We start from the raw sequence: 14,937 nt of genomic DNA on the forward strand, positions 1-14,937 counted from the left end.
CTGTTCTGTGTTGCAGCTGCAATAGGATGACAGGTGTTTCAATATGTGTGTGCTATTGAATGTGTCCATAAGTATCTCTTGTGTGTCTGATTGGTTTACGTCTAGGACCTAATTGGTCTGATCAGCAGTGTTTATGAAGTGTGTGTGTGTATGTGATCTGTGTGTGCAGTGTCATAATGGGATTAGCGCAGAAAGATGAGTTGTGTCTGCTGTCTAAGCTGTATGGGGCTGTCTTGTTTGTTTATTTATTTATTTTATTTTACCTTTATTTAACTAGGCAAGTCAGTTAAGAACAAATTCTTATTTACAATGACGGCCTACACTGGCTTGTACCTCTTTACCCAGGGAGGGCGTCCCACTCCCCCCTCAAAGCCTGATTCAGAGAGGGTCCAACTGGGGGTCTTAAAGACTGTGACCCCTGAGCCCAAGCCCATGTGCTGACATAAGGTCAGTTTGATCCTGACCCCACCCGACCCAGGATACTATACTAGACAGACGGATGGACGGACAGACGTACTGACTGACTCATAATCAGCAAGACAGACAGAAATGTAAAGATTAAAGATAAGAATGTCTGAGTTCATGTATGATTATGGAGAATGTATACTGTAACAGTCTTTGTAACATTCTTTCTGCCTCACGATTGGTCAGCCACTCATGTGGGAGTGGAGAGGAGGTAGAGTAGGGGTTAAGACTGATAAGGGGTAATACAAGGCCGTCTTAGAGAACTGAAAACCCTTAGCAGTCAGAACAGACAGGACAGATTGTACTTACTGTCCCTCTTCAAACCCCCATTCATATCATCTTCTACCTATTATTTTCTCTAATCGAACTACAAGCTCTGCGTACCCATTGTGAATGAGAATAATCAATTTAGAGCACTAGCTTGACAAAGTTAGCTGCTAAATTGCCCATACCCCACCCCATAGAAAACCACCACAAGCATCTCTTTCAGGCTCAACATTAATGAACAGACAGCACATTAATGAACGAAAGCGCAACCAACAAATGTTGAGCAGGATCTGTGTGTGTGTGTGTGTTTGTGTGTGTGTGTGTGTGTGAATGAGTGTATATGTTTCAAGTTTCAATGTGTATGTTTGATAGCTGCTGTGTGTGGACTGGGACTGTGAGTGTTATGAAGTTAGTACTCTCTGGGTTGGTTCTAGAGGTGACCCAGTTCCTGTCCAGCGCCAAACTGGGTCAGAGCAGCACAGCGCAGCGGGCTGGACTGGGCTGGATTGGGGAGGAAAACACACATATACACACACTGAGTACTGCAGTGAAGAAGTCAATGGAAGCAGTGTCTAACAGTATATTTATAGTTAGAACTGGTCAGTTGTGCTGCAGGACATGAAGGTAATAAACAGAGACTGAATACAACCAGTAAACAAACAGAGAACAAAACTCTGTGTGTGTGTGTATTCCACCCCTCTCATTTAGTGCCATGTACAACCTTGTTCTGCTGTACATCTCAGAATGTCTCTTTGTAGATCCTTTAAGAACAACTTCTAATTGGACTTAAAGGATGAACATGTTCAAAAGGGATTTATCAACTGACCAGTCTAAAGTTTATAATAACGGTTTGAGGGGTGTGTGGACCGACAAAGATTATAATCCGACTGTCTGTGTTTCTGTGTTCATATGTGTGTGTGTGTTTGAGAGTGTTTCAGAATGTGTGTGCATGTGTTTGTGGTAGAGAGTGTGTTTCAGATTGTGTGAGTATGTTTCAGAGTGTGTGTGCGTGTGTGTGTGTGTGTGTGTGTTGCAAAGTGTGGGTGTTTGTGTGGGTGTGTTTCAGAGTGTGTGTGCATAGCCACTGGGCCTGTCAGGTGGAATAAGGAGCCAGTCATGACAGTTTGGCTATTGCTGAGGCGACCACTCACTTACTCCTGTCTTCTGGCTGTCAGAGCAATGATTCGCTGAGCAGTCACACACACGCCTACAGGAAGTGATATCACCAAACTCTGAAGCATGTTTTGCTTACTATCACATTCTAAGTACGATCCTTCTTACTGCCTCCTCTCACTTGGTGTTGGCGCCAACACTATGGTCATACTTTACACCAAGTGGTTTTAAAACGGTCTATTTACATGGTAGTAACACAGACAGGTACATTGTGAATACAGTGCAGTTACGACTGTATATGGAACACCTGTGCTTCAGGAGCTTATTGTACATGAGTCTGCAACGTTTAGAACAGATAGATAGCAGATAGAGAGCTGCAGATAGAAGTGTGGTGTATAGAGCTGCATGAATGATTCCTAGGCCCTCTAACTGGCTGGCTGTGTGGGTGTGGCTGCCCTCTGACTGGTTGGCTGTGTGGGTGTGGGTGTGGCTGCCCTCTGACTGGCTGGCTGTGTGGGTGTGGCTGCCCTCTGACTGGCTGGCTGTGTGGGTGTGGGTGTGGCTGCCCTCTGACTGGCTGGCTGTGTGGGTGTGGGTGTGGCTGCCCTCTGACTGGCTGGCTGTGTGGGTGAGGGCTAGGCCCTGACTGGCTGTCCTGATTTATCCTGAAGTTATGTAAGAGCCGGAGTGCAGCGCTGGCGATTCCATTGCCAAGATGAGCTCAGCCCCACAATCTCCTCAAAGAGAGAGAGATGCAGAGAAATACAGACACACAGCCAGACAGACAGACAGACGTGTTACAGTCATGTAACAGAGAGAGTTTTGTGAGGTGGACTGTGGGTGTCTGGTTGGTGCAGTGAGTGATGTGTAGTGAACTGGCACGTGGAGTGTGTTAATTGATTTTTAATGAAGTGAGGAACTCCACTTGGTCTCCTGGGCTCCCCACTCTCTAAATAGAGCCTTAATTAGCTTCATTAGAGGAGATGGGAGCATCCGCATATGAGCACTGGCTTACCATAACTTAATTTGTAGTGAACAAACAAACACACACACACACACACACACACACACACACACACACACACACACATAAAGGGATATGAGCACAAAGCAGAAAGACAACATCAATACTAAGCGCAATGTTCAACGAGCAGTCATCCTTACCCTGAGCACCTCTCAAACTGTGTGGTTATGTTTGCTACCACTAGGTGTTGCTGTATTTCAACAGCCATAAGAGCTATTTGTTATGTAAGTGTGAACAGAAGGGGCAGACTGGACATACATGTTTCATCCATTAGCTAGAGGGGGCTAGTTACAAAAACACACCCAGGGCTATACTGTGTTGAGCATGCTGTTGCCATGGAATAGCAGCAACAGGGGTTATGTTGTTACTTGTGTTGCTGCTCACACGCACACGCACACGCACACACACACACCACAACCCCCCCCCCCCCCACACACACACACACACACAGCCTGACCCTCGCACCTGTGTTTTCACTAGGGTCACCAATGCCTACATCGACCCACTTGGACGGCTCTGGCATCGTGGCAGCAGCCGGGTATTATGGGTAATTACTCAGACCTGTTTGTATGGTTGGCACTGTCTCCATGGGGTCCGTACATACTCTGGGTAATAACGCAGGCCCATCCCCCCTCCCTTCTCCTCTACCCTCCCCTGATGCCTGCCTGTGTGTTGTGGGGCAAACATGTCTTTGTCCAGCAGCCATGTTGAACAGTAGCCATGTTGAACAGTAGCCATGTTGAACAGTAGCCATGTTGAACAGTAGCCATGTTGAACTGTAGCCATGTTGAACTGTAGCCATGTTGAACAGTAGCCATGTTGAACAGTAGCCATGGTGAACAGTAGCCATGTTGAACAGTAGCCATGTTGAACAGTAGCCATGTTGAACAGTAGCCATGGTGCATCATGGATGTTAGTTATTCCCCCCTCCCCCTCCCCTCCCTCATATGTCAGAGGGCACAGGCTTGTCCAGCTTGCCGCGAGGCTGCAGTGCACTCTGGGTAATTGCTCATGGGGCAGGTCTGGGATCAGCTGTTTTGGGCTCATGGAATCCAGCTCTGTGTTTTGATTGGACACCCCAGAGAGGGAACAGAAGGGGGCCACTGGCTGACATCCAACGCATCGATACACATATACACACACACACACACACACACACACACACACACACACACACACACAAAAGGGTACCTATGTATACACACGTACAAATCACATCGTGATGCGCAGAAACATACTGTACAATCACACACAGTGGTAGGTAATACATAGGATTTAGAAATGGCAACACTATAAGTCAGTGGTTCCCAAACTGAGAGGTTTACCCAGAGACTTGTCCAAAGCCACTCCTGCGTTGTCTTGGCTATGTGCTTAGGGTCGTTGTCCTGTTGGAATGTGAACCTTCGCCCCAGTCTGAGGTCCTGAGTGCTCTGGAGCAGGTTTTCATCAAGGATCACTCTGTACTTTGCTCCGTTCATCTTTCCTTCGATCCTGATTAGTCTCCCAGTCCCTGCCACTGAAAAACATCACCACAGCATGATGTTGCCACCACCATGCTTCACTGTAGGGATGGTGCAAGGTTTCCTCCAGACGTGACGCTTGGCATTCAGGCCAAAGAGTTAAATCTTGGTTTCATCAGGCCAGAGAATCTTGTTTCTCATGGTCTGAGAGTCTTTAGGTGCCTTTTGGCAAACTCCAAGCAGGCTGTCATGTGCCTTTTACTGAGGAGTGGCTTCCGTCTGGCCACTACCATAAAGGCCTGATTGGTGGAGTGCTGCAGAGATGGTTGTCCTTCTGGAAGTTTCTCCCATCTCTAGGAAGAGTCTTGCTGGTTCTAAACTTCTTCCATTTAAGAATGATGGAGGCCACTGTGTTCTTGGGGACATTCAATGCTGCAGAACCTTTTTGGTACCCTTCCCCAGATCTGTGCCTCAACACAATTTTGTCTCGGAGCTCTACGGACAATTCCTTCGACCGCATGGCTTGGTTTTTGCTCTGACATGCACTGTGCCTTTCCAAATCATGTCCAATGAATTGAAGAGTAATTTAATCAATTTTAGAATAAGGTTGTAACGTAACAAACTGTGGAAAAAGTCAAGGGGTCAGAATACTTTCCAGATGCACTGCATATCATGGCATTATGGCTATATATACATTACCAGTCAAAGGTTTGGACACACCTACTCATTCAAGGGTTTTTCTTTATTTTTACTATATTTTACATTGTAGAATAATAGTGAAGACATCAAAACTATGAAATAACACATATGGAATCATGTAGTACTTTAAAAAAAAATGTGTTGATACAAATCAAAATAAAAACATTATTTGAGATTCTTCAAATAGCCACCCTTTGCCTTGATGACAGCTTTGCACACTCTTGGCATTCTCTCAACCAGCTTCACCTGGAATGCTTTTCCAACAGTCTTGAAGGAGTTCCCACATATGCTGAGCACTTTTTGGCTGCTTTTCCTTCACTCTGCGTTCCGACTCATCCCAAACCATCTCAATTGGCTTGAGGTTGGGGGATTGTGGAGGCCAGGTCATCTGATGCAGCACTCCATCACTCTCCTTCTTGGTAAAATAGCCCTTACACAGCCTGGAGGTGTGTTGGGTCATTGACCTGTTGAAAAACAAATGATAGTCCCACTAAGTCCAAACCAGATGGGATGGCGTATCGCTGCAGAATGCTGTGGTAGCCATGCTGGTTAAGTGTGCCTTGAATTCTAAATAAATCACAGACAGTGTCACCAGCAAAGCACCCCCACACCATAACACCTCCTTCTCCATGCTTTACGGTGGGAAATACACAAGCGGAGATCATCCGTTCACCCACACCACGTCTCACAAAGACACGGTGGTTGGAACCAAAGATCTCCAAATTGGACTCATCAGACCAATGGATAGATTTCCACCAGTCTAATGTCCGTTGCTCGTGTTTCTTGGCCCAAGCAAGTCTCTTCTTATTATTGGTGTCCTTTAGTAGTGGTTTCTTTGCAGCAATTCGACCATGAAGGCCTGATTCAAGCGGTCTCCACTGAACAGTTGATGTTGAGATGTGTCTGAACTCTGTGAAGCATTTATTTGGGCTGCAATTTCTGAGACTGTTAACTCTAATGAACTTATCCTCTGCAGCAGAGGTAACTCTGGGTCTTCCATTCCTGTGGTGCTTGATGATTTTTGCGACTGCACTTGAAGAAACTTTCAAAGTTCTTGAAATGTTCTGTATTGACTGACCTTCATCTCTTAAACTAATGATGGACTGTCATTTCTCTTTGCTTATTTGAGCTGTTCTTGTCATAATATGGACTTGGTCTTTTACCAAATATGGCTATCTTTTGTATAGTCCCCCCTACCTTGTCACAACACAACTGATTGGCTCAAACGCATTAAGAAGGAAATAAATTCCACAAATTAACTTTTAAGAAGGCACAACTGTTAATTGAAATGCATTCCAGGTGACTACCTCATGAAGCTGGTTGAGATAATGCTAAGAGTGTGCAAAGCTGTCATCAAGGCAAAGGGTGGCTATTTGAAGAGCTCAAATATAAAATATATTTTGATTTGTTTAACACTGTTTTGGTTACTACATGATTCCATATGTGTTATTTCATTGTTTTGGTGTTTTCACTATTATTCTACAATTTAGAAAATTGTAAAAAATAAAGAAAAACCCTTGAGTAGGTGTGTCCCAACATTTGACTGGTACTGTATATACAGTTGAAGTCTGAAGTTTACATACACTTAGGTTGGAGTCATTAAAACTATTTTTCAACCTCTCCCCACATTTTTTGTTAACAAACTATAGTTTTGGCAAGTCGGTTAATACATCTACTTTGTCCATGACACAAGTAATTTTTCCAACAATTGCTTACAGACAGATTATTTCACTTATAATTCAATGTATCACAATTCCATTGGGTCAGAAGTTTACCTACACTAAGTAGACTGTGCCTTTAAACAGCTTGGAATATTCCAGAAAATGATGTCATGGCTTTAGAAGCTTCTGATAGACTAATTGTCATAATTTGAGTCAATTGGAGGTGTACCTGTGGATGTATTTCAAGGCCTACCTTCAAATTCAGTGCCTCTTTGCTTGACATCATGGGAAAATCAAAAGAAATCAGTCAAGTCCATGAAGCACGGGGGTGGCAGCATCATGCTCTGGGGGTGCTTTGCTGCAGGAAGGACTGGTGCACTTCACAAAATAGATGGCATCATGAGGAAGGAAAATTATGTGGATATATTGAAGCAACATCTCAAGACATCAGTCAGGAAGTTAAAGCTTGGTCGCAAATGTGTCTTCCAAATTAACAATGACACCAAGCATACTTCCAAAGTTGTGGCAAAATGGCGTAAGGACAACAAAGTCAAGGTATTGGAGTGGCCATCACAATGTCCTGACCTCAATCCTGTAGAAAATGTGTGGGCAGAACAGAAAAAGCGTGTGTGAGCAAGGAGGCCTACAAACCTGACTCAGCTACACCAGCTCTGTCAGGAGGAATGGGCCAAAATTCACCCAACTTATTGTGGGAAGCTTGTGGAAGGCTACCCAAAACGTTTGACCCAAGTTAAACAATTTAAAGGCAATGCTACCAAATACTAATTGAGTATACAGTGGGGAGAACAAGTATTTGATACACTGCCGATTTTGCAGGTTTTCCTACTTACAAAGCATGTAGAGGTCTGTAATTTTTATCATAGGTACACTTCAACTGTGAGAGACGGAATCTAAAACAAACATCCAGAAAATCACATTGTATGATTTTTAAGTAATTAATTTGCATTTTATTGCATGACATAAGTATTTGATCACCTAACAACCAGTAAGAATTCCGGCTCTCACAGACCTGTTAGTTTTTCTTTAAGAAGCCCTCCTATTCTCCACTCATTACCTGTATTAACTGCACCTGTTTGAACTCGTTACCTGTATAAAAGACACCTGTCCACACACTCAATCAAACAGACTCCAACCTCTCCACAATGGCCAAGATCAGAGAGCTGTGAGGACATCAGGGATAAAATTGTAGACCTGCACAAGGCTGGAATGGGCTACAGGACAATAGGCAAGCAGCTTGGTGAGAAGGCAACAACTGTTGGCGCAATTATTAGAAAATGGAAGAAGTTCAAGATGATGGTCAATCACCCTCGGCCTGGGGCTCCATGCAAGATCTCACCTTGTGGGGCATCAATGATCATGAGGAAGGTGAGGGATCAGCCCAGAACTACACGGCAGGACCTGGTCAATGACCTGAATAGAGCTGGGACCACAGTCTTAAAGAAAACCATTAGTAACACACTACGCCGTCATGGATTAAAATCCTGCAGCGCACGCAAGGTCCCCCTGCTCAAGCCAGCACACGTCCAGGCCCATCTGAAGTTCGCCAATGACCATCTGGATGATCCAGAGGAGGAATGGGAGAAGGTAATGTGGTCTTATGAGACAAAAATAGAGCTTTTTGGTCTAAACTCCACTCGCCGTGTTTGGAGGAAGAAGAAGGATGAGTACAACCCCAAGAACGCCATCCCAACCGTGAAGCATGGAGGTGGAAACATCATTATTTGGGGATGCTTTTCTGCAAAGGGGACAGGACGACTGCACCGTATTGAGGGGAGGATGGATGGGGCCATGTATCGCGAGATCTTGGCCAACAACCTCCTTCCCTCAGTAAGAGCATTGAAGATGGCATGACAACGACCCGAAACACACAGCCAAGGCAACTAAGGAGTGGCTCCGTAAGAAGCATCTCAAGGTCCTGGAGTGGCCTAGCCAGTCTCCAGACCTGAACCCAATAGATAATCTTTGGAGGGAGCTGAAAGTCTGTATTGCCCAGCGACAGCCCCGAAACCTGAAGGATCTGGAGAAGGTCTGTATGGAGGAGTGGGCCAAAATCCCTGCTGCCGTGTGTGCAAACCTGGTCAAGACCTACAGGAAACGTATGATCTCTGTAATTGCAAACAAAGGTTTCTGTACCAAATATTAAGTTCAGCCTTTCTGATGTATCAAATACTTATGTCATGCAATAAAATGCAAATTAATTACTTAAAAATCATACAATTACAGACCTCTACATGCTTTGTAAGTAGGAAAACCTGCAAAATCGGCAGTGTATCAAATACTTGTTCTCCCCACTGTATGTAAAATTCTGACCCACTGGGAATGTGAAGAAAGAAAGAAAAGCTGAAATAAATCATTCTCTCTACTATTATTCTGACATTTCGCATTCTTAAAATAAAGGGAATTTTTACTAGGTTTAAATGTCAGGAATTGTGAAAAACTGAGTTTAAATGTATTTGGCTAAGGTGTATGAAAACTTCCGACTTCAACTGTATATATTTTTTTAAAGGAACTCAGTCTGGCTTTAAACTTACTCTTGAAAGTTGTAATAGTAGAATGCACAAGGTGCAATTTCGAAATTGGTTAGTGCACCATCAGTTCCCCTTGTCATGTTAGTCATTACATACCTTAGAGAGCTATTTATAGCCCATGTCAGCTTACGTTTTGTTATTTAGGTTTTTTAGGCAATAGATATTAATTATTTTTGTCACTCAAATATCACATGAATACACATTAGACATGGCAAAATGTATAGAATTGCATGAAAATTAGCTTTAAAACTGCAACATTTTCTTTGCACCCCATGACAAAATGTGTAGAATTGCAGGAAATAAGCTTTAAACCTGCAAAATTCTCTCCACCAACAAGAGGGGTGTGAACAGTTTGTGTCATGAACAGTGCTTGTACCCATAGAAATAGACGTGGCACGTGCGCGCAGGTGGGGCGCGGGTTGTTCCCCACTGCTGGAAGGGGACCCTGAGTGAAAACGTTTGGGAACCCCTGCTATAAGTGAAACCCACACAACACACTGTGGGGTTCCTGGTAAGTGGCCTTGAGATTGGGAGGCATGCAAGGGAGGCGTGGGAAATACTCCACAGGGTAGACTCAATCCCAACGCCCCTTTCCCTCCCCAAACACCCTCCCCCATCCCTCCCACCCTTCTTCCCCCTCAGGTCTATCTCCCACGGACACTGTACCATCTCCTTCCCAAAACCCTCCTCTGTGACCTGTAAGACCCCCCCAGCCTTGAACTTTCCTTTGATAGAGATAACTTTTGTGAGTGTGATGTTTACTGTTCATTTTTTATTGTTGATTTCACTTTTGTTTATTATCCATTTCACTTGCTTTGGCAATATGTTTCCGAGGGAGGGAGGGAGGGAGGGAGAGAGGGAGGGAGGGAGAGAGGGAGGGAGAGAGGGAGAGAGCGCGCGCGCCTTAGGCCACTATCTATCAAGGTTTTCCCTAAAGTGGCCCCAGGGCCATCTTTCTCAAAGACAATCAAACAGCTCTCTTCACATGCTCTCTCTGTCTCACATACAGTACATTTATTATGAGTTTTTCATCAAACTTGAATATGAAGGCACTGTTTAAAACAAAAAGGCTATTATGATATATGATTCTAGAAAATATATGAACAATATTCATGATGTACTGAGGCTGGATCAGACCTGGGTTCAAATACTATTTGAAATCTTTCAAATACTTTGGGCGTTTGCTTTAGCCCATCTGGAGCACCAGCTGGGCGGGGTTTACAATGTCAGGACTTTATTTGTTCCATTGCAACAAGCAAATCTCAATCAAGCACAGATATAGTATTTGAACCCAGCAGGTCTCGTACTGTGGTTCAAGATGTGTAAGTGCAGCAAACAAGAGAAATAGAACTGATAAAGCCCTGGAGACTCTCCTCAAAGAGATTAGGCACTGACGCTAATACAGGCTAATCTTTGCCACTCACAAAACATGCCACGCTGACGCTAACCCTATCTGAAGCTCATCCGTATAGTCAACACATTAAGTGCTATAGGTAATGCCTTTTTAAAACATCTAATTGTGTTGTGGAATACATACTAAATGCATAATATAGATTAGTCTTCAGGAAATAGCTTTAGGTAATTACAAATCTGTTACTTCCATGGTAGCTATGGTCACCTCCTGTAGCACGCTTATAAGTGCACTATATAATGACAGAAATGACACCTATTTTCCTCATAGTACATAGTCAAGTGTGGAATGTAACAGGGAAACTCAACACTAATTTGAGTAATCAGCTGTGAGTGCAGTATGGTAATGGACTCCAGTGGTGGAGGTTACATTAGAAGCTAAGTGCCAGAAAGTACCACAAAGGATTCTGCCTGCCTACACACCGTCCAAGAAATATGCACAAGGTTACATTTACATTTTAGTCATTTAGCAGACGCTCTTATCCAGAGCGACTTACAGTTAGTGAATACATTCTTTTTTTTTTTATACTGGCCCCCCGTGGGAATCAAACCCACAACCCTGGCGTTGCAAACGCCATGCTCTATCAACTGAGCTACATCCCTCCCCTACCCTGGACGACGCTGGGCCAATTGTGCGCCGCCCATGAGTCTCCCGGTCGCGGCCACACAAGTTTAGTAGCTGTCATTGTTCAATTGGTAAGTAAGACACACCGCACTTAACGTACACATACACGCACACGTACGCACACACACACACACACACAGCTGGTGAATTGTACACATCCAGAAACCCAAATCAACCGCTCACAAGATCAGAATTTCACCATTACATAACCCCTTCTCTCCGTCCCCGTCTCTCTCTCCCTCCCTCTCTCTCTCTCTCTCTCTCTCTGACTCTTTCTCCCTCTCCCCTCTCTCTTTCTCCTTTGCCCGTTATTTGTTCTCTGTGATTCACATCATGATGACTGCCACCCACAATATCTAAAGCGTACACTTGGGACACAGCCAGGTGCTACTGAACAAAAGTGAGCTGATGAGGTCAAAGTTCAATCCCATATTGCACCACATCACACCACACCACCCTACCAGAGTGTGTCTGCTACCATCACCAACAGCCAGTGTATTAGACTAGATGAAGAATCCTGCCCGGATACACTGCATCTATTAAGAGATACTGCCAGTGTGTTTAACTAGGACTTTCTAAAGAGAGAAAGCTTGTTTATTTAACTCAGTCAGGCAGCACTGGGGTGCTAGGGATCTCTTATCCCTCACAGCTGAGATAAAGTAGAAGAAATGTACTGCAATGTAATGCTAGTCACACACACACACACACATCACACTGACTGAACGTATTCCATGGCTCTCAGCGGGGTATTGCCTAGACTCCCTCAGAAACTGACAAATATAATCAACACGGAGCAGTCGCTAAGCAAACACGCTTGGATTCCACTGGGAACCACACTGATACAGACACACGGTCTACAGGCTACATTATCTCAAATACACTGATAAATCAAACATGCCACAGCAGACATCCACACACACACCACCTCTCCTCATTTGAGTTGAACGCACGAGTGAAAGAAGAGCAGACAGGTTGAGTGAGGAGAGACAGTGATACAGGGTTAAATCAAGATAGAGAGGGGATAGAGGAACACAGAGATAGAGAGAGACTATACATAGTCATACGTGGATGAATTGGGTGCTGTGTCTGTGTGTGTGTGTTATGGTGCAACGCCTCAGTGTGGAGGATTAGCTCTCCTGGCCCGGGCTTTGAGTAATCTTTCCCCCAGTTACATAACACTGGGCCATTAGTCAGCAACACACACACACGATGAGAACATTTTCCTCTATTCTGTTTCCTCTCTTTTATTCTGTTCATTCTTCAGGTACATTGACAAACATTTCACCACCACCAACGAAAGTGTGTAGGGATGCTTCTTCACCACAATGAATGATACTCAATGAAAGTAAGTTTGATGTTCCAAATTAAGACAATAATATACTGAACAAAAATAGAAACACAACATGCAACAATTTCAAAGATTTTACTGAGTTACAGTTCATATGAGGAAATCAGTCAATTGAAATAAATTAATTAGGCCCTAATCTATGGATTTCACATGACTGGGAATACAAATATGCATCTGTTGGTCACAGATACCTTTTTTTTAAATGGGCCTCAGGATCTCGTCATGGTATTTATTTTCATTCAAATTGCCATCGAGAAAATGCAATTGTGTTCATTGTCTGTAGTTTATGCCTGCCCATACCATAACTCCACTGCCACCATGGGGCACTCTTTTCATTGCAAACCGCTCGTCCACATGATGCCATACACGTGGTCTGCGGTTGTGAGGCCAGTTGAACGTACTGCCAAATCCTCTAAAACAACGTTGGAGATGGCTTATGGTAGAGAAATTAACATTACATTCTGGCAACAGCTCTGGTGGACATTCCTGCAGTCAGCATGCCAATTGCACGCTCCCTCAAAACTTAAGACATCTGTGGCACATTTTAGAGTGGCCTTTTATTGTCCCCAGCACAAAGTGCACCTGTGTAATGATCATGCTGTTGAATCAGCTTCTTGATATACCACACCAGTCAGGAGTTGGATTATCTTGGCAAAGGAGAAATGCTCACTAACAGGGATGTTAACAAATGTGTGCACAACATTTGAGAGAAATTAGCTTTTTATGCGTCTGGAACATTTCTGGGATATTTTATTTCAGCTCATGAAACATGGGACTAACACCTTACATGTTGCGTTTATATTTTTGTTCAGTGTATAAAGAATGCTGATCATGCTTTGGGTAATGTTGATGAAGTGATGAGATAGATCATGTAATGTGATATAAATTATGTGTAGATTATGTAAATTATTAAACTATGCATTACAGCATAGATTATGTAAATGACTAAACTATGCACTACAGCATAGATTATGTAAATGATTAAACTATGCACTACAGTATAGATTATGTAAATGCTTAAACTATGCACTACAGTATAGATTATGTAAATGATTCAACTATGCACTACAGTATTGATTATTTAAATTATTAAACTATGCACTACAGTATAGATTATGTAAATAATGAAACTATGCACTACAGCATAGATTATGTTGGGAATTGCTTCCGTAGAGCTTCAGGAAGCATCGATCCACTGATCATGCTGGGATTGACTGATCAATGCAGATGCAGGATGCCTCTAATTCTATTGGCATTGGGACCTCATGCATGACATTGTGGCTATTTGTGTTTTACAGGCCAGAGCAAAGCACAGTGTGTGTGTGTACGTGTGTGCGTGCTCTTGGCATGAGCGTGAAACAGAGAGAGAAAAGCGATAGATAAAGCAATGTGAAAGAGAGACAGGGAGGAGAGAGAGAGAGACTGTGGGCTTGTTTGAGTGGTAAGGCTGAAGCAACCAACTGCAGACGAAAGTCGAGGAGTGAAGTCGGAGGAGATGCATCTGCTACAGCCGAAAGTCGGACACTGATGTGGTTTTCCAACAGCAAGGCTCAATGCAACATGGCAGTGTTGCAATTGTTTATAAACATGTTTCTTTGTAATGTCGAAATAAACATGTCTCCAACACCCATATCACACATTCACAAACTGTAAATATACAGTAGGGGAAAAAAGTATTTAGTCAGCCACCAATTGTGCAAGTTCTCCCACTTAAAAAGATGAGAGAGGCCTGTAATTTTCATCATAGGTACACGTCAACTATGACAGACAAATTGAGAGAAAAAAATCCAGAAAATCACATTGTAGGATTTTTTATGAATTTATTTGCAAATTATGGTGGAAAATAAGTATTTGGTCACCTACAAACAAGCTAGATTTCTGGCTCTCACAGACCTGTAACTTCTTCTTTAAGAGGCTCCTCTGTCCTCCACTCGTTACCTGTATTAATGGCACCTGTTTGAACTTGTTATCAGTATAAAAGACACCTGTCCACAACCTCAAACAGTCACACTCCAAACTCCACTATGGCCAAGACCAAAGAGCTGTCAAAGGACACCAGAAACAAAATTGTAGACCTGCACCAGGCTGGGAAGACTGAATCTGCAATAGGTAAGCAGCTTGGTTTGAAGAAATCAACTGTGGGAGCAATTATTAGGAAATGGAAGACATACAAGACCACTGATAATCCCCCTCGATCTGGGGCTCCACGCAAGATCTCACCCCGTGGGGTCAAAATGATCACAAGAACGGTGAGCAAAAATCCCAGAACCACACGGGGGGACCAAGTGAATGACCTGCAGAGAGCTGGGACCAAAG

The sequence above is a fragment of the Coregonus lavaretus genome, assembly GCF_964263955.1.
Source record: "Coregonus lavaretus genome assembly, chromosome: 14".
In the NCBI taxonomy this organism is placed as follows: Eukaryota; Metazoa; Chordata; class Actinopteri; order Salmoniformes; family Salmonidae; genus Coregonus; species Coregonus lavaretus.